We start from the raw sequence: 21360 nt of genomic DNA, 5'->3' as shown, positions 1-21360 counted from the left end.
TAGATACCTAAAGGATAATTAAAATAAAAAAGTGAAGATTGTTCTGGATGCTTATTGTTTTGGGCTCGAGTGGAGTCACAGGTTGTGTTATTTGAGAGGTTAACGAGGTAAATCATTTTACTAATATAAGTAACCTAGATGTATCATCAGTAGGCTGGGTAACAGCCATTACATCGCAGCTGTTACCACACATGCGTTGTAACAATGTGTCGTCTTTACTATGCATTTTTTTACATGTGCTTTTATCAGGCATGTCTACAAATAATTTTGCTGCAAGGGTATGTATGGTAAACGCATTTGGCGTTTCAGCGCGCACAACAAATGTTTTATTTATTTATTTGTCTACATTACTCCTGTCGGCCGTGACCAAAGTTTACTATCCTCCACCCTGCCCCTCCCCCTCCCCGCCTCTGGACATCCTTGAAGCCAGGCGTTATTGATGAACTCAGGAATGTTTGATGAACGTTCTGCAAGAAGCTGAAGGGCCCCAAGACCTTCCAGGCCATGTGTTAATGGTTGCCTGACAGAATCAGATTGTGACACTAACCCAGAGGCTCCTAGATGGTGCGCGTAATTGTGTAGCGGAATCGGACTCTCTATTGACAATGGAAACAGATCCATAAATCGAATCTGCGATGACCAAAATGATGTGATTATTACTCGAGTCAATGACTCCCTTTTGGTTTAGAGAAACAAAAAGAAAACATTAGAAGGGGTAAAATGAATAGGAGAGACTAATTCCCAGGGTGGAAAAATGCGTCCATTTCTAGAGTAATTAAATCCCCAGCTGTAGAATTGGGGAAGTACTGAATAATGGATTCATAACTACCAGTCACTTCTGCATTTAGTTCGCCTGAGAGATACTCTGACCCTTCCTAAAATGTGATGTTGAATTCTGTATATTCAAAATTATTTTGCTAGATTTGCTAGTATTTTTAACCTGAAGCATTCATTGTGATGTATATGTTTTACTGCCTTGCGGTTGTCCATTACGAGGAGCACAGAACAAGAAGTGTGATTTTATTGCAAAGCACTGAATTGCACAGGAGCCTGCATGAAGTTCTAAAGATTTCATGTGGATTGAAGACTACTTCAGAAACAATGCAGCCAAGCCGAGAACTTGCGGTATAGAGCCCCTGTTTGATCTGGGGGTCTCTAGTTGGCAATGGTATTCACCTATGTCCAAATAGGGACCCTTACTTCTAAGTAAGGATAAGGGGAATTACACTCCTAAATAACCCCTGCTCACCCCCTAGGTAGCTTGGCACGAGCAGACAGGCTTATCTCAGAGGCATTGTGTTAAGCATTTGTTAATATATACAGTAATACAGTGAAAACACTACAGATGGACACAACATAGGTTTTATAAAAATAAGTATTCTTTATATAGACTTAACACAAGACCACAAACAACAAAAATCCACAATACTGTACTTAAGATTGACTTAAAGATGGTAAAAGTTACTAGTTCAAGTTGCTGCTGATAAATGTGACAAAGTTCTCAACAAAGTACCTGGATGCGTAACGCCAAGTGAACAAAAGGCTTGCAAAAGGGGAGATGCGTCGGTACCGTGATCCGGGGTAAATGATGCGTTGGGCCTCAATGCTTGCGCAGAGTAGGGGATGCATCGTTATCCTTACCGGTGCGGGGTTGATGCGTAGATTCTTAGCCTGCAGGCCCGTTGCGATGCGCAAGATGGCGCCTTGATGCGATGCGATGATCCGGTTGCGATGCGAGAAGATGGTGCCCTTGATGCGATGACACTGCGATGACGATGCGTAGGCGCCCTGGCAGCCTTGCGACGACTCTGTACTTTGGAGCCACGACAGGCCCTGAGACACGATTCTCCGGTGATGCGATGGCGACTCTCTCGATGGGGTCCCGCTTCTCCAGTGATGCGACAGCAGGCAGCTTTGACGAAGACACGCTTTCTGGGAGATGTGGCGGCGGCACGCTTCTCCGGCGATGCGACGATTTCAGCTGCTGCGGTGACACGCTTCCTCTCGATGCGTCGCGCTTCCAGCTCCCAGCGACATGCAAATGTCTCGAGTTAGAATTCCCTGCAAGGAAATTCAGGGGGGAGCTGGAGATAAAGGGGCATATTACCAAGCAATAGCGATAATTATCGCTATTGCTTGGTTAGAGACAAAAATTTACCGCTGAGCTGCGGCGATTTTTATCACAGATAAACCTTGGTATTACCAAGGTTTATCGCAAATGCAATAAAAATCGGCCGCAATGCATGAATATCGCTGAAAAGTCAGCGATATTCATGCATTACCGATCTAATGCTCTTAGCCATGTTATCCACCTCCCATTGGATAACATGGCTAAGAACTGCTCAGGGGCAGATGTTAGCTTTTGGAGATATTCGTGCTTAGCGCGAATATCTCCAAAAGTTGGTAATAGGAGATAGCGATGTTAGCGACTGTTTCCATTCGCTAACATCTTGGCACGCCCACTTTGCATGTCATTAGTGATAAATATCACTGACATGCAAAGCGGGGCACAAGATGGTCGCTATCTCCTACTAGCTGTCGCTAACTGGTGTTAGCGACAGCTAGGTAATAGGGAGATATATTTATCTCCGCTTTCTTGGCTTTTAAAGCCAAAAAAGCGGAGATAAACCCCCTTGATAATATTCCCCAAAGTCTTTTATCCCTGAGACTTCAGCAGGAGGCAAGCACAGTTCAAGCTCTTGGAGAATAATCTGTAGATGATGAAAGTCCTTACAATGTTCCTTCTCTTTTCCCTAGGCAATAAAGAAACCACTGCAGGCCAACCCAGCAAACAGCACACTGGCAGAGGGGCAGTCCAACTCCTGCAGCTTCCTTGGTTCTTCTCCTTGGCAAAAGGTTCCTTGTTTCCAGAAGTGATCTAAAGTTCTTGGGACTGGGTCCCAATATTTATACCCCAAAATCCTTTGTTCTCTGAAGGCAGAGAGGCCTCTGCCTAGACCGAACCAGTTCCTGAGCACTTTGTTTACATGACTCCTTCCTTCCTTTCACAGTGCAGGGCAGAGACAACATCCGCCCCACAGGAGATGGATCCAGCACAGGAGAGGGAAGTCACAGCTCTGGAGCACTTTGTTGACAAGATTCCTCCTCTCCTTTCACAGTGTATGGCAGAGACATCAGACATACCACAGGAGGTGGAGCCAGCATTGTAGAGGGAAGGCCCAGCCCTATTCAGGTTCCAGGTGCAACTCCTCCTCCCATCTAGATGCAGATCTCTCTATTCACCACTGAGCTGCCCCAGCCTGTCTCTTGGAATCCCCCAGCCCTGTCACTCAAAACTCCAGACAAGGAATACACAACCTAGCAGAGGCAGGCCTGGACAGTTAGGCAAGAAAATACCTATTTGTCCAAAAGTGGTATTTTCAAACACAGAATGTTAAACCAACTTTACTAAAAGATGTATTTTATCATTCTGAGTTCAGGCATACTAAATTTGAATTGCTACCATGTTCCCTGAGTCAGTTAGGATTAGAAGAATGTAATAATCTAACTGCCCATTCTAGCCTTTGGAGAACAGGTAGCCTTGCAATACTGAAAAACAAAACTGGCTGTAATTCACTATTAGGACATGCTACACACACCAGGGCATGTCCTACCTTATACTTACAATGCACCCTGCCCTTGGGCCTACCATAAGGGTGTCTGATATGAAGCAAAGGGAAGGTTTAGGGACTGGCAAGTCGACATGGTAGTCACAGACTGCACACAGGCCTTGCAATGGCAGGCCTGAGTCATACTTTACAAGCTGCTTCTGTGGGTGGCACAACCAGTACTGCAAGCCCACCAGCAGCATTTGATTTACAAGCCCTGGGCACACATGGTACACTATACTAGGGGCTGACAAGTAAATCAAATAACCCAATCATGGAATCACTAATCAGTACATCAATTTAACATAGAGAGCACTTGCACTGCGGCACTGAATAGCAGTGGCACAGTACCTAAAGCATAAAACTAGCAAAAACATATAAAAAAGGGGAGGCAATCAGGAAAAATGGTAGGGAGAGTCACGCCAATGATGACAGGTCTAACAGCCCCCCCCACCTTCCTGATGAACTTGCATCGAATTCTAACAGAAGGTCTAGGGTGGTATTGAAGATTGACCTGAGGTTCCAATCGTCAAGGTGTCACAGACAGCCACATTTTGCTACCTCTTTGGTCTCTTAGTCTAAAGGAATTAAGTTTGAATAACTTTAACCTTTTATTGGATGCTGAATTGTCAGTCTTTGTAGTGCTTGTTAATGGAGGGGACCTTGAAATATCGCCTAAAGAAGCAAGAAGACCCACAATTCGTGTCAAAAGGCATAAAGATACGGGAGCAAAAGTTATTAAGAGACAGAATTCTTTTCTAATGGTATTCAATTTTGTTTCTGGTAGGTGCAGAGTGGAGGCTGTAGTATTTACTAGAAAACCGAACAATTCTTATCATTTGAACTGGAGTAGGTAAAGATTTTGGATGACTGATGACATATTCAAAACCTTCCATCAGAAATTTAGCACTTTGTAGATGAGAAATTAGAATTATCTTGTGTTGGAATAGGATCAGAATGTCATCTAAATTAATTAGAAGACAAATGCTCTGAGACCCGAGATTTGTTATTAATGGTTTCAGAAGCTTGGGGAAGCAGTAAGAAATACACAAGAGATGGAAAGAGAGTGCAGTGAATTGGAAAACGTTTTCCTGCTATTGAAATTATAGGTACTTGCGAAGTGGTGGATAACCTGGAACTGTGAGGTAGGTGTCCTTTAAGGCAAAATGATTCAGGCAGTCTTGTGATTGTAAGCAATCTCTGAGATGAAGAATAGTCTCTACCTTGAAATGTCTATGAAGCACAAACTGATCACATTGTTGACGCTTGATTACTGGATGTACTTTTATGCACTTTCTCTATACAAGAAAGAGATTGCTTATGAACCCTAATGAAAGGAAAGGCAGTGAATTCAATGGAACCTTTTGCCAAAAGATCTTGTATTTCTTGAGATTTAACAAGAAATCAGATTGAGAAATATTCATCGGAAGTAGATAGCAGGTTTGAATGGGATTGGTGAAAAACAGACGTCCTCGACCAATGGTTAAAACAGGCGAGTGATGTGGTTGCCCCGCTAAGAACCACTAAAACTAAACGCCCGCACGATGCTCAGCGCTGGTTCACAGACCAACTAAAACTGGACAAATTAGCTCTCAGACAAGCTGAGCGCCGTTGGAGGCGTAACTATGACCCCCTATTAAAAACTGTCTATGTTGATCTACTAAAACTTTACAAAAAATCAATTTTATCGGCCAAAACTTCCCACTTTTCCCAGAAAATTCTCAGCTCAGCCTCCAAAACCAAGGATATTTTTTCTATTGTAAAAGAACTCTCCCTACCCGACCGCGTCACTGTTCAACCCCAACCTTCACAGGCCCTTTGTGACTCCCTTAATTCTTTTTTTATTGACAAGATCATCACCATCAAAAACAATATCCCTCTTCCCTCCTCATTTACTGCTTGTTCCTTACCTCCCATGAATCTCTGCTGTTTTAATGAGTTTCCCCCATCTCCCTGACAGAGTTCACTTCTTTGCTACATGCGGTCAGCTCAGGTTCCCCCAACGACTGCTGTCCCCCTCAAATCCTGAAAGCCGCCTTCTTGGCTTGTCGGGCCCCCCGTTAGCACTCCTCAACAACTCGCTTGCCACAGGTTCTGTCCCAGATGCTTTCAAACAGGCAGTTGTTGTTCCTATACTCAAAAAGCACGGCGCTGACCCATCTGTCCTGAGTAACTATTGGCCAATCTCCCTCCTTCCCTATCTGGGGAAGGTTCTGGAGACTTATATCACCCGCTGCCTCAGCACTTTCATTGAAGAGTCTTCTTTTTTAGATGACCAGCAAGCCGGGTTTAGACCGGCCCACTCTACGGAAGCTGTCATCGTGGCTGTAATGGATGTGCTGAGACAAGGCGCCGATAAGAACCTGGCTCAAGCTCTTTTCCTATTAGACCTGTCGGCTGCTTTTGACACGGTCAATCATGCCATCTTGATCGACTGTGTCAGAAACGTGGGCATCCAGGGCCTGGCTTTAACATGGATCAGTTCCTTCCTGCACCAGCGCTCTAAGTCGGTTCATTTATCCACTTTCTCTGCCCCCTACTCCTCACTTTCCTGTGGTGTCCCTCAAGGTTCTGCTCTGTCGCCCCTCTTATTTAATCTCTATATGCAACCCCTTATAGCTTCTCTCCGTCACACCCCTGTCACTATTTTTAATTATGCGGATGATTTACAGTTCATTTTTCCTATCGACTCCTCCCTTTCTTCCTGTGCCAACTTCCAATCCACTATGCTTGCCATCTCGGAGTGGATGCATTTCAGCCAGCTGAAGATCAATCCCAGTAAGACGGAGTTGGTGCTGACAGGAGGGTCCTCCTACCCCTGGAGCTCCAGCTTCTGGCCTCCTTCCCTTGGCCCCCCACCCTGTCCTGTCAATATGGTGAAAAGCCTTGGTGTTATCATCTCTAGTGATTTATCTATGAGGCCTCAAATTAATGCTGTTACTTCTTCCTGCTTCTACCATCTGCGCAGGATCTGCAAAATTCGCAGGCTTCTCACTACTGAGGCTCTTACACTTGTCATCATGGCCCTTGTCACCTCCCGTATTGACTACGCCAACTCCCTGTATGTGGGGATCCCTGCTTACCACCTCCATCGGCTTCAGCTGGTACAAAACCAGGCGGCCAGACTGGTCTTTCAACAGCCCAAGCACCAACACGTCTCGCCTCTGCTGAGGCGATTGCACTGGCTTCCAGTCGCCTCTCGATGCATTTTCAAACTGGGCTGCACTGTTTTTAAGTCACTCCTCGCCCTTGCCCCAGCTTTCACCTCCCTCAGCCTCAAGCGTCACATTCCCTCAAGGCATCGCCGTTCCTCCAAACATAATCTCCTAATCGTCCCCAGGTTCAAACGTAAAAAGCACAGAGGCTCCTGCTTCTCCTTCCTTGCCCCCACAATCTGAAACTCCCTTCCGATTACAATCCATCTCTCTCCCAGTTACACTTGTTTCTGTAAGCTACTTAAAACGCATCTCTTCCAGCTAGTTTACGAATAATCCTTGCTGCTTGTCTCCTCCGCTTTTGTCTATGAGCGCCATGAAACCGATTGGTGACCGTGCGCGGTAGAAATAATTTTAACATAACATAACAAAAAATATATTTGACTGTTAGACCTGTCATCCTAAGGGTGGTTGTGGTATCTTGCTTTCCACTCGACTCTGTTCTTTCTCTATGTCCTGTTCTCTGCTGCTCAGCCAGTCTCTGTGATGTCGTGGAATGTTGCCTCTGTGTATGTTTAAGTTTATCTGTCAGTTTTATCCTGTAGGCTGAGCAGCAGGGCTGCTGCTCCTGGTGGGGCTTCATACTTTGTACCTTCTAACCTTTGGATTATCTTACTGCTTATCCTATGAAATTGGAATGGAAATAAAACTACAACTTGGATACAGCACCAACTGAGTTCTTTACTTTTATTAGATTCCACAGTGGTCTTCACCCAGACTGTTTGCCTGCTTATCTCCACTTTTAGCTGTATCCTTTTGTTGGCCTTAGGACTCTGAACACTTTACTACTGTTAACCAGTGCTAAAGTACATGTGCTTCTCCCCTAAACATGGTGAGAGTGTATGCCTAATTGGCATACTTAGTTTACTTACAGGTCCCTTGTAAAGTGGTGTACCATATACCAATGACCTGTACTCCAAATGCTACTAATGGGCCTGCAACACAGAAAAATGATTGATGGAATGCTGAACACTCTCAAATAGTCACCCCCATCTTTTGTTTGCTCATCATGCCATTTCAGTTTGGACACTGCCATATGCAAATCAACCTTGACGCTGCTCCCCATGACAGCAGTCTAGCCCGAACTCCAAAGTCAGGTCCTCCCTGAACCGTAAACAAGCATCCTGGGATGGGGTAGTGAGAAAAAGAATGAATGATTCAACCCAGATCTCTTGACTTGGAGTGAATGTTTGTTTTATTCAGGATTCCGTTCATCATTTGTTGTTGCAGCATTTTTCAGCCTAAGTGGGATGGGTATGCCCAGAAGTGAGTCCCTTGCTCACTGTGCCACTGGATTCAAGTTAGCCTGGCTGATGAGGGTTGATACTGGTCACAGGTTGCTTGTTTCTGGTCCAGGGAGGACCCAACTTAGCAGTTCAGGCTGGATGTTCCCATGAGGAGCAGGGTTAAGACTGATTTGCATATTGCTGGGTTCAAAGTGGCATGGCATAGTGAACAAAAGAATTATCGACTTAACCCAGATCTCTTGGCTGGGGTGAATGTTTGGTTTATTCAGTATTCTGTCAATCAATTGTTGCCACAACTAGTGGGCCTACAGCACTCGTTGTACCACCCACAAAGTAGCTTCTCAAACCTGTTTCAGGCCTGCCATCCAAAGTTCTGTGTGTGCAGTTTTCTGCCACTTTGACTTGCCATTCAAAACTACTGGCCAAGCCATAAACTCCCATTTTATTACATATAAGTCACCCCTAAGGTAGACCCTAGGTTGCCTGACGGCAGGGTCCAGTGTAACTAACAAGTAGCAGGACATGTACTTTTAAGTTTTACATGTCCTGACAATGACAAACAGCAAAATGTGTTTTTCACTACTGTGAGGCCTACTCCTCTAATAGGCTAGCATCCTGAATTCCTTAAAAAAGTTTTACGCTAGAAATCTTGATTACAAAGGAGTAGCTGCATGTTTCATATCTTTGGATTGGTAATGATAAATCCTCTTGCTGTTCTAGAAATGACACTTTCAAAAAGTGGCCTTTTGTCAGGTCTTACTGCTCTGTATGTCTTGCAGCCTGTCTCCAATACACATCTGGGATGGATAACAGCTACGCTTTGTACATTCCCTCCAGACTACCACAAACACAGAAAGGGTGGGTAAGACAGAGAACTCCTCTACATTTATGTACATTCTGACAAATCTTCCTGGACAGGAAGAGGGAGGGTAAGCTGACACACCTAAATAGGCACTGTGCTGCGTTCCACACAAAGGGCTGATTACTCCCTACTGAGAGCCTAGACAGTACACTACTAGATTTGTGAAGAACTCTGCCAGGAGTAAAGAATGCTGTGTCACAAGGCTTGCCACTTTGCCTGACTGTAACTCTTAAGGAACTACTTTCTGCTTTGCTGAGCTGCACTGCTGACTGTTGTTCACTCCCCTGCTGAGGACAAGGATTAGACCCCTCTCACTTGAACCTAGAGTGACTCCAAGGGATTGCTGGCTTGCCCCCTGTTCGGCAGTCTCAGGGCCATAAATGACTTCCTGCAACTCTGCAACAGCACCTGGACTCTGCCATCTGTGAGTCCTGCCCTGCCAAGTAGTTCTAATCCAGTTCTGGACCTTTGAAAGGTGACTTCTCCTGTTCAAAATCATCAGAATCGATGCATTGATGACTTTGAAACAATTGGAATGGACGCATTGCCCTTCGATGCTGACACAGGAGCAAATCAACAACATTGCCTCGATGAACTGTGTGGCTCAATGACGACGGACAGAGTGGCTCAACGACGACCCAGCGCCCATAAAGGTGTTCTTAATCGGCAGCACTGATCAACACTGACGCATGGAGACTTCAACACTTTGCTCCATCCAAGGTACTTTCTCAGCTGGGCCTGCGTGATTCCTGCAGCTGGCCTGCCCTCCATTGCGGTTGGCCATAACTTTGTATTTGCCCCGGTCCAGTGTGACCTCAAGTGACCCCTTAGTGCTATTGACATTTGTCATTTTGATCTTGTTTTACTCATAAAACATTTCTCTATTTTTCTAACCTGTGTGAAGTATTTTTGTGCTGTTTTCATTGTATTAGTGTGTGTGTTTGTGGCACAAATACTTTACACATTGGCTCTTTAGATAACCCTAACTGTTCTGTGTCAAGCTACCAGAGGGTGAGCACAGGTTATCGTTTAGTGTGTATCTAGCTTACCCTGGCTAGGATTGTAGTCTGTACTTGTACAGGGTGCATATCACTGCCAACTAGAGACCCACTGTGAAAAGTTGGCCTGATATGTGATGTCCACTATTCTAGTGGGCACCCTGTATCAGTCCACACAACCCTTATGGTGATCGTTGTAAAGTCAACCTTATAGACCAGCTATCCTAGTGGTAGCTTGGACAAAGCAGTCTTAGGCTAAACTCAAGAGGGCATGTAAAGCCAGCTGTTTTACCATATGTAACCCCTTTAATACCAAGTGAAAGGACACCACACAGGTTATATATAAAAATATATATGTTTTTATTACTAACACAATCCTCTGAACTCTTTATGAGGTCAGAGGCATAAGCACATAACAAGATATTCAATTATCATACAATAAGTTGCACAAAATACAGTAGAGCCCTAGGGGCACGTAAAACCATATACTTAAATAGTGGTATAAGGACCACGTCACGAACAAAGGATAGGTGCAGGGCCTAGGGAATCGCTGGGGCTACGCTGTAATACCGAGAGTTAGGAAGCAGGAGGCCCACGGGATGCGTGTGCAGTGTCTTTACACACACGCGAGTTACCATAGAGTTAGAATGGGAACGAAAGTATTGGAAACTAGTTCTTTTAGGTCACTTCCGGATGGACTAGGAGAAAGCTACTGAAAACTAGGACACTAGGATAGTTAATACCCACAGGAGCACCGAAGTACTCACGTTACGTCACCCACAGGAAGCGGGTGCATAGGTGTCAAAGTGTGTCGGGTTTCGTGGCTGAATCCTATGGAGCCGTGAAGAAAGATGCTGCAGGCGACCAGGAGGGAAGTGTCCGGTTGGATCCAAGGGCGGATAGAGGATGAAGAGTACCTGAAAGCAGAGGGGACAGAGTCTGGGTTACTAGCCAGTGACCAGGAAGGAACCAGGAAGGAACCAGGCGATGTCACGAAGCATTCAGGTGATGTCATGAAGCTTGTCTCTGCAGCCACGTGGACCAGTAGGTGTCGAAGTCGACCAGGAGCTGGATACAGACTGTCCCACAAATTCTCTTGCTGTCGGCGGTGTCAGCTTCCAGATTGGAGTCAACAGGCCTTGGCAAAGGCAACCCATGCAGGAATCGAAGATGGCTTCTTGATCAGACCAGCAAGGTCTGATGGACTTTTCAGGGAAGCAAGGGCCAGCCTGGAGCAACAAGGCCAGCAATGTAGATTTGAAGGTTCGTCGTCACAGAGGCCACTAGCCAACGGACAAGCCGCCGGACAGACGCATCGAGCAGGAAAATGCAGAAGGGCCCCACGCAGAACTCGTGGAGTGTGGAGGGCTGATCTTCGGTGCAGTTGATGCTCGGGGCTGGCGCTTCTCAATCCCCAATGTACAACTTCAAGGGTGCCTCTGAAGCTGCACAAGTAGCAAGGAGCAGGCTTTTCAAGATGACCGGTCCCACGTCTCTCGTCGCCTCCTCGTATCTCAGCTTTGCACGGACTGTGGATCCGGGTCAGAGAAGTCTGTAAGTCTGGCTCTTGTTGGACTCTGTGCTTGGGCTCCGGCGGGAGCGTCGACAAAGTAAACCGCACATTGATGGATGGTGCCTGTAGGTACAGAGTGGTCACTCTTTGACCACAAGGGAGATTCTTCAGTCGTCTTCTGTGAAGTAGATCGTCGAAGGTCCAGAGTTTCGTTTCAAGTTTCAGTTCAGGATAAAATCTAAAGTCTCTTGACTCAGCTCCTATCTATATACTAATCTGAGGGGCTGGATTACCTGCTAGGACCCTCCTATGGGTGGGACCAGGGAAGGGGGTGGTTACACCCCTTTCCCTTTGTCCAGTTTTGTGCCAGAGCTGGGGCTGGAGTGCCCCAGCACCGGTTTGAACCGGATTATGCATGGGACACCTTGTGTGCCCCAGGCAGTGTCTCATTTCATTCAGCCCTCCCTGCCCCAATACACTATGGCCTGTCTGGGGTGGTGCTAGCACCTCCCAAGACAGGAAACCTATTGTCCAAGCCTCCCTCGCTAGAAGGACTCCCAGCAGCAGGAGGTCAGACTTGTGTCTGTGGCAGCAGCATCCATGTTGTGATGCTGAGGCTCTGGTTAACTTTAACCGGGATTAACAGGAACAACATGTCTTCTCCCTCTAGAAGGGTGGAATGCTCCCCCCGTCGCCAGAACTGGCGAGGGGATAGTATTCCAAAGCGCATGGCACCTTACACGACATGTTTTGATAAAGCCAAAACAAAGTAAGCATTCAACCGCAAGGATTATAATGCACTTAAGAGTATATGGTATGGTTATATCATAGAACAGCTATAAGGACATGGTTCCGAAAGCTGCAGACAGGCTCAGCTCATGCTAGAGCCTCATCTCACATAAAAACAAGCACTCTTCCTTCAGGATTGTTAAGGCCTGCCATAGGAGTGACTTATAGGTATATATGTGTCTATCTATAATGGTAGGTATAGGAATACTATACCTAAGCAAGGGGTGATTACACGACCTTGCCCCAGCTGAGTGATCAGCCAGTTGTGTCAGTTTGGATGGCCAGCCAGGGGTGGCATAATTCATGGTGCAGCCCCTGGTAGGCCTTGGATGCACCTATGCCCTGGGTACCTATGGTACACTGTACAAGGGCTCACAAGGTGACCCAACATCCAATTGGAGATGTACCTAAAGTACATGGTGTCCATTATACAGTGTGAGCAGATAGCCTGGGGCCCTGATTAGCAGGATCCCAGGCCAACTAAGTCGAAAACCAGCTAAACACAAGGCAAAAAATCTGGGGTGACCATAGTCTGGTATCCACCTTCCTACACAACCCTCCCCCTAGCCCCCCCCCCACCGAAAGGAGATAAGGCTATCCTTGAGCAGGTAAGCCTATATTGTCTAAGTGGCCATATAAGGAAGTACCTGCACTAGCATGGTTACCCCTTGTCTCATGGTCGCCTAAGCAATCCCTCACCCTAGGGGTATCAGAGGGTCTCCACCATAGGGAATCTCTACCTGTGGTGTGTTTTGGCAAAGTAAAAGGCTGGTGTTGAGATGGAGTACTGAAGTGAGACTCCACTAATGTAGGGCTCAGCTTCCTCCAATCACTATCCACCATGTGTGCCTTTCTTTCCATGACTGAGTTGCATTGTGCTCTCGGGGTCAACCTCTGGCTGCCTACAGCTGGAGGCTGGGTCCCTTTTGTTGGCTTACTGGAGGGACAGGTCAGGTTTGAGACCTTTGGGTCCCAGGTTTGACTGTGCCCAACAGAGTCCATCTGGGGGAGGTTCCTAACTAAGTGTAAGGGAGATCCCTCAGGAGTTTTTGAAATGTTCAACTGGCTAGTGCTGCTAGCTTTGGTGCTCCTAATCTGCTGATAGGGGTGTTCTTGTGGACAGGGTGCCCTTTGGGGTCCACTGGCCTCCCTGACCTCTTACGCCCTTGGCTGACTGAAGCAGGGTTGAGAGGGGCAGGTTACCTGCTCCAGACTGGGTCCCACCTTGGAAGGGCCCACTTACATCAGAAGCTGCGTCAGGCCAGGCCTGGCTACCTCTGGGTCAGTTTGTTTACAAGGTGTAGGGTCAGTTCCCTGAGGAGGCTGACTCTCACCTAATGTCTGGTGGGAGGGAGACTTTTCTTCCTCCCCAATACTCTCTGTATGAGTGGTGTGATCCATAGTTTCAGGCTTCACAACACTAAAATCTGTTTGAGTTTGAGCTGTGACCATCATAGCCATATCAACCTTTTCAGGAAGGAACTTTGTTTGTGTGTGGGCTGTGACCCCTGACAAGGTAGCTGACTGCAGCGCGAGCGCTTAGCGTGCTGTGTTAAAGAGTGCTATTTTTAATTGTATTTTGCTTTATTTTGGTCATTTGGACCTCGTTTTTAACCTGCCACTTACTTGCACTTTAATCTGTGCCCCCCACCGCCGTTTGGGCGGGTCTGGTCCTGGGGTGGGTGCCTTATTCGATCCTGGTCGCCATCTTGGAGTGGGGTCATTGGTTTGAGGCTGTTCGATCTGCCTGCGCTTTACTGCGCATGCGCGGACTTGGAACACCTTCTTAAGGCGAGTCCTTCCTCACCTCGCCCCCTGACAAGGTAGCTGACTGCAGCGCGAGCGCTTAGCGCGCTGTGTTAAAGAGTGCTATTTTTAATTGTATTTTGCTTTATTTTGGTCATTTGGACCTCGTTTTTAACCTGCTACTTACTTGCACTTTAATCTGTGCCCCCCACCGCCGTTTGGGCGGGTCTGGTCCTGGGGTGGGTGCCTTATTCGATCCTGGTCGCCATCTTGGAGTGGGGTCATTGGTTTGAGGCTGTTCGATCTGCCTGCGCTTTACTGCGCATGCGCGGACTTGGAACACCTTCTTAAAGCTCATCCCCCAGCGCAGCGGGATCGCGCAGCGGGCGCGTCCTCGCGTGGCCGGAGTCGTGCCAGAGTCGTGCCAGAGTCGTGCCAGAGTCGTGCCAGAGTCGTGCCAGAGTCGAGCCAGAGTCGCGCCCGTCTGCGCCCGTCTGCGCCCGTCTGCGCCCGTCTGCGCCCGTCTGCGCCCGTCCGCGCTGGACGTCGCGGTACTCTGGCTAAGGATTATTATTCCATCCTGGCTCTACCATGTTGACGTACACGCGGGATTGTCTGTTTTCCATCGGTCAGGTAAGCCGCTGCTGTACCCTTCCACCGGTACACCCATTGCGTGGCCCGTATCATTGCCCTTGTAATGGGTGGGCACTTGACTCTCCGCGTCCCCTCTCAAGGACTATTTCCTTTGAGACTCGCCGCATTACAGACATCCCTACTACTTTGAAGATCCTGAATCTAAACGTCAGGTCTGCGCTGAAACACTATCAGCACATCTATGACCTCATTGAGGAGGAAGCTCCAGACGTATTTGCCATGACGGAAACATGGCTACAGGACGCTGATACCGCTATTACCAATCTAGCCTGCCCACCCGGCTATTCTATGTACACCCTGAATAGGCTGTCTAGGGGTGGGGGTATCGCGCTAGTGGTAAAAACTATCTACCCTTGCGTCTGGAGTGCCTTAAACATTTCTGGATGTGAAAGTGCCATGTTCAAGGTCTCTGTCAGCCCTGAGTTCACCCTGTCCGGGATGGTCGTTTATCGCCCACCCGGCAGTGATGTGGCGTTCAGAAATGCTTTCCCTGATATTGTTGGCCCTTTGGTCGCTGACTGTGCCAACTTCTCTATCATGGGCGATCTAAATCTGCATTTCGACACCCTCTCTGGCTTGACAGTGCGTTCCATCTCTTCTGACCTTGAGGCCTTTCAACTTCTCCAGATGGTTTCCCAGCCTACCCACCTGGGTGGACATATTTTGGATCCCCTGTTTACCAATCTGTTGGGGATTCTAGTTACTTCTGTCTCTCCGGTGGAATGGACAGACCACTTTCTGGTGTCCATTTCCTGCCCTGTTTCGGCCACTCTTTCCACCTCTACGGCCAGACGGGTTCAGAAGAGGGCTTGGAAAAAGCTTAGGTTAGAGGACTTTCATCGTCTTCTATTAGAGGAGCCGCTGGGTCTTTTTACGGATGTGGAAAGGGGGTATGACCTCTTCTGTTCATGGATAACTAGGGCCTTGGACTCTCTGATACCTATCGTTTCTACTAAAATCAATCCCAGAGAGTCGAGCCCCTGGTACGATGGCACTCTCCGGCCCTAAAGGGTGCCTGTAGACGAGCAGAGAGGGCTTGGAGGAAAACCTATGGGGCTGATCTAAAAGCCTCATATACCAGGTCCGTTAAGCTCTACCATCGAGCTATCTGCCGAGCTCGTGCGGCCTTCTATGCCACCGAATTCCGGAACAGCCCAAATCCGTCTAAAGCTATTTTCAAGGCCGTAAAACAACTTACGGCGAAGCGGACTTCCACTACGACCGTAAGCTCCCTTTCCCATTGTGAATCCCTTGCATCCTACTTTTTGGGGAAGGTCCAAGCTATATATAGGACATTCCCTAGTATAGGGTCCACTGCGGAAAGTGTTAATCGGGTTCACCATCAGACCACACTGCTTGTTTTCCCCCCCCTTACCTTGGATGGTTTTGACAAACTTGCGTTGCAAGTTAAATCTGGGTCTCCATCTGACCCAGTAAGGCCTGCTCTCTTCCGAGACCAAGCTTTTATGGGGCGTACAGTTGTATGCTCTCTTGTCAATCTCTCCTTGGAAACGGGAACTGTACCATCCAAGTGGAAACAAGCTGTGGTGTCCCCGATTATTAAAAAGCCCACCCTGGACCCCTCTAAGCCTGAAAGTTATCGCCCCATCTCGTTGCTACCCTGGCCAGCCAAGATCACTGAAGCCCACGTCAACTTGGCCCTGTCTGAACATCTGACTCGGACCAATGCCCTCGACCCCACACAAAACGGATTCCGCGCTGGGCACAGTACGGAAACGGCGTTACTTGTGATGGTGGAACATCTCCGGGCAAGGTTGGATGCTGGTCAAACGGCGGCGCTTATTTTGTTAGATCTTAGCGCCGCCTTTGATACGGTAGACCACAGCATCCTCCTGCGTCGGCTCGAGGAGACTGGTATTGGCGGTCAGGTGTTGCAATGGTTCCGCTCCTTTTTAGACGACCGCTCCTTCTGTGTTGCCATCCCTCCCTTTAAGTCCAGCTACCAACCACTGGCCATGGGGGTTCCGCAAGGGTCCTCGCTGAGTCCCACGTTGTTCAATCTATACGTGAGACCGCTGGCTGATGTCGCTAGGCAGTGGGGCCTTACTTTGGTCTCATATGCCGACGACACTCAGCTGGCGGTTACTCTCAGCGGGGATGCGGAAACTGAGGCCCCCAGGTTTCAGTCCGGACTGAAGGCGGTGGCAAGTTGGCTGACAGGCAACTGCCTTCAGCTAAACGCCACTAAAACAGAGGTGATGGTCGTCGGGAAGGGAGTGGAGCTGTGGGGTGACCACTGGTGGCCCTCAGAGCTGGGTCCTACTCCGATCCCGGTATCGGAAGTGAAAAATCTGGGGGTATGGCTGGATGCGGGCCTCTCCTTTATAGGCCATACTAAGAGAACTGCGGCCTGCTGTTTCGGTCTCCTGAGGGGCTTGAGACCTGTTCTCAAGTTCTTTGACGCCCCGACCAGGCAGCTGGTGATCCAGGCCACTATCATCTCTCGCCTGGATTATGCCAGCTCTCTCCTGGCTGGGGCCAACCAGGCTGAACTAACCCGTTTACGACGGGTTCAGAATGCTGCGGCGAGGGCGATTGTTGGTTTACCCAGATTCTGCTCAGTGACAGGTGTCCTTCGCTCCCTACACTGGCTCCCGGTTAGGAAGCGCATCCTTTTTAAGGTCTTGTGCCTTGCTTTTAAAATCTTGAGAGGTACAGGCCCGGAAATCCTGTCGAGTTGTCTGTCTTTTTACGTTCCTGCCCGTTGCCTCCGCTCTCAAGGTCTGGCCCTTGCGGTGGTTCCCAGATTCAGGCTTAGCCGCATGGGAGGCCGCTCGTTTAGGGTAATGGCTGCGTCAGCATGGAACTCCCTGCCTGTTGAAATCCGCTTGCTGGAGGACCTTCTGACCTTTCGGAAGGCTATAAAAACCTTCTTGTTTTAGTTGTTTCTTAGTCTCTGTTCTTACCTCTCGTTGTGTTACGGGCTACCTTGTCTCTGCGCCAGGACGCTCCTTGGCTGGAGTATCTGTGCGCACAATAAATAGACGTAACATAACATAACATAACATAACCATCACAGCCCTGCCAACCTTTTCAGGGAAATCTGCTTGAGACTGGGCTGTGACCATCACAGCCCTTCCAATCTCTTTAGGAAGGAATTCTGCTTGAGCTGGGGCTGTGGCCATCACAGCCCCACTAACCTTTTATGGAAGGCCTGCCATTTTGGAATGGGTTTCTTGTTCTACCCCAGCCTAGGCTGAGATCTCTAGATCATTTCCCAGTAGACAATCTACAGGCAAGTTTGTAGACACAGCCACTCTCTTTGGGCCAGTGACACCTCCCCAGCTGAGATTTACTACTGCCATGGGATGATCTTTCTGCACTCCATCAATGTTGGTCACCTGATAGGTGAACGGAGGTAAAAGTTGTCCTGAAGGGACTGGACTGTCAGTCACCATAGCGATGCTAGCCCCTGTGTCTCTGTAGGCTTCAACTTTCTGGCCATTGATGTGGGGCTCCTGTCTGTACTTGCCTAAAGTGTTGGGGCAAGCAGTGAAGTTGGCAAACCCCATGCTATTTTCACAGACAAGAGTAGCTATGCTAGGGGACCTGGTTAGGCCAGAGTCCACATGAGTTCCCAAAGTAAACCCAGCCAAATTCTTAAAGACACTCCCACCACCCGGGGAGTTACTATTAATAGTAACAGGAGGTCTGGGAGTATTACTTGGGGGAATGTTTTCCTTATTGTTGGCCCTTGGGCAACTGCTGTCAGTCTTCCAGTGGTCAGGCTGTTTACAGACATGGCAATAAGGTTTCTTAATGGTAGAGGAAGGAGTTTGGGACCCAGCCCCCTCAGAGGAATTTTGGGGCCCTGTAGTAGATTTGTCCTTAGATTTATCCCCACCTTTCTCTTGAGGCTTGGTAGAATCTTTCTTTTCTTAGAGGGCTTCCTCTGGGGAGACTTGCCACCTCGTTCTGGAGATCTATCTCTCCGTTGAGGAGACCTTCCTCTGGACTGGAATCGTTTTTCCCTGGGAGTGGATTGTTTATTTCCATCCCAACTCTTTTTTGGAGTCTTTAGATTATTTTTAATAAATGTTTTTTCAGGATTTTCAAGTAGTTGGGGTTTTACTGGTTTCCCACCCAAACTATCTCTACCTAGTTCTTCATAGGATTTTTCTATGATTCTGGCAAGTTCAAAAGGTTGTTCTGCTATATCTGTTTCTTTCAATCTCTGGAGGTACGTTATATTGTCCATTGCCAATTGAACTAATTCTCTGTATGCCTTTGTTAATTCTTTTAGTTTAACTAAAAGTTCTTCACTTGACATCTTTTCAATGTCGGGTTGTGGTGTGTAGCTGGCTAGAACCGGCCACGTGGCTCCTGGTCTACCTAGTGGACCGAGCCTGGTGATGTGATTTTGATGTTTTAGGGCGCCATTAAACCAGAGCAGGTGCTCTTGGTAAATTAGTGGGATTTCAACGTCCTCAAAAGGAGCGTATTTATTCGGAGGTTCCTCTATTTTGTAATAGTGGAATTTGTGTGTCACAGATACAACCTTAGAGATAGGGATAAATTGAGAAAACCTGACAGATATCAAGATATTGATACACGTCCCTCTCGATCTTTTCAGACTTCCTCACGGAAATCGGAAAGAAGAGGATGGTCAGAACACAAGGAAGAGCACGTCAAGTCCAAAGACAAGGAACCTGCTCATCAAAGTAAAAAATTACAATTTCAAGAAAGAAGGTAGCTAGTATTAAAATAAAACATAGAATCAAGAGTTTTTAGAATTGTGCACAAGCATAAATTGTTCAAGGAGAATATAGGGTATTGTAGCGTGCCATGGAGGTATCACCTCAACTGTGCTTGCCGAGCTGTAAAATGACAAAAGCCATTTATCACTCCAGGCACAGTATTACAGCTTTGAATTGGTAAAATACCAACTCAAGCCAACCTGAAATGAGTAAAAGCAACCCCTGACACAGTGTTTCACTCTAATTAGAGCTCTGCAGAGAGGCATAGCTTTGTCCAGAGAGGGGTTGCTTTTACTCATTTCAGGTTGGCTTGAGTTGGTATTTTACCAGCTGTAATACTGTGCCTTGAGTGATAAATGGCTTTTGTCATTTTACAGCTCGGCAAGGACAGCACTGTGCTAGTCCTATGCTTAAAGATTTTGCTGTAGAAATGGCAAAAGACTTTGTCTTTTTTTATCTCGGCGTGGATGGTACTGTGCTAAACCTATGCTTAAAGACTTTGATAGAAAAACAGACATCTGAGGTGAGCAGATCTAGAGTGTCGCTGGTGTTGAGAGTGCTCTAACAGGAGCTGCTTTCCACCTAAACTTGAGAACTAGCCAGAGTTCTCTCCTTCTTTTTTTGCATAATTTATGCGTCACTCTATGCCTGAAAGGGTATTGTTTTGACTTATACTGGGTGCTCCCTTTTGTCTGGACAAAGCTATACCTCTCTGAAGAGTTCTAATTAGAGCGAAACACTGTGTCAGGGGTTGCTTTTACTCATTTCAGGTTGGCTTGAGTTGGTATTTTACTAATTCAAAGCTGTAATACTGTGCCTGGAGTGATAAATGGCTTTTGTCATTTTACAGCTCGGCAAGGACAGCACTGTGCTAGTCCTATGCTTAAACATTTTGCTGTAGAAATGGCAAAAGACTTTGTCTTTTTCTATCTAGGCATGGATAGCACTGTGCTAATCCTATGCTTAAAGACTTTGATAGAAAAACAGACATTTGAGGTGAGCAGATCTAGGGTGTCGCTGGTGTTGAGAGTGTTCTAACAGGAGTTGCTTTCCACCTAAACTCGAGAACTACCCAGAGTTCTCTCCTTGTTTTTTTGCATAATTTATGTGTCACTCTATGCCTGAAAGAGTTTTGCTTTTACTTATACTGGGTGCTCCCTTGTCTGGACAAAGCTATACCTCTCTGAAGAGCTCTCATTAGAGCAACACACTGTGTCAGGGGTTGCTTTTACTCATTTTAGGTTGGCTTGAGTTGGCATTTTACCAATTCAAAGCTGTAATACTGTGCCTGGAGTGATAAATGGCTTTTGTCATTTTACAGCTCGGCAAGGACAGCACTATGCTAGTCCTATGCTTAAAGATTTTGCTGTAGAAATGGCAAAAAACGTTGTCTTTTTCTATCTCAGCGTGTATGGCACTGTGCTAATCCTATGCTTAAAGACTTTGATAGAAAAACAGACATTTGAGGTGAGCAGATCTAGAGTGTCGCTGGTGTTGAGAGTGCTCTAACAGGAGCTGCTTTCCACCTAAACTTGAGAACTACCCAGAGTTCTCTCCTTTTTTTACATTAAAAAAAAAATATATATATATATATATATATATATATATATATAAATTGCATCAAATATTTTTGAATGAAAGTGCACTCTCAAAAGTCCAGATGCTCACACAATAAGCTGTTTATCCTCAAACGTTACGCGTTTCGACACTTACAATGTCTTGTTCACACGATGAGTTTGCTCCCCAGAGCCGTGCATAAATAAACAATAGACATGGAAATGGGACTCAAAGTACAGGTTACTCACAATAGTCGGTGATTACATCAGCCATTTTGTAACAAGTAATACGTGTATAAAAAAGTACATATGTGTACCTTAAGGTTCAAAATTCACACCACAGCTAGAATTGACAGTACAGTGATCGGTGTGTGCAATGTATCAGAAGATTGTACTCAGGTGTAGGACTAGTGCCGTTATATACACAAAAATAAACTGGTAACCCTTTACCTAT

This window comes from Lissotriton helveticus, chromosome 1_1, assembly GCF_964261635.1.
Source record: "Lissotriton helveticus chromosome 1_1, aLisHel1.1, whole genome shotgun sequence".
Classification (NCBI taxonomy): Eukaryota; Metazoa; Chordata; class Amphibia; order Caudata; family Salamandridae; genus Lissotriton; species Lissotriton helveticus.
The sequence above is the reverse complement of the archived record's forward strand: the minus strand, read 5'-3'. Positions refer to the sequence as shown.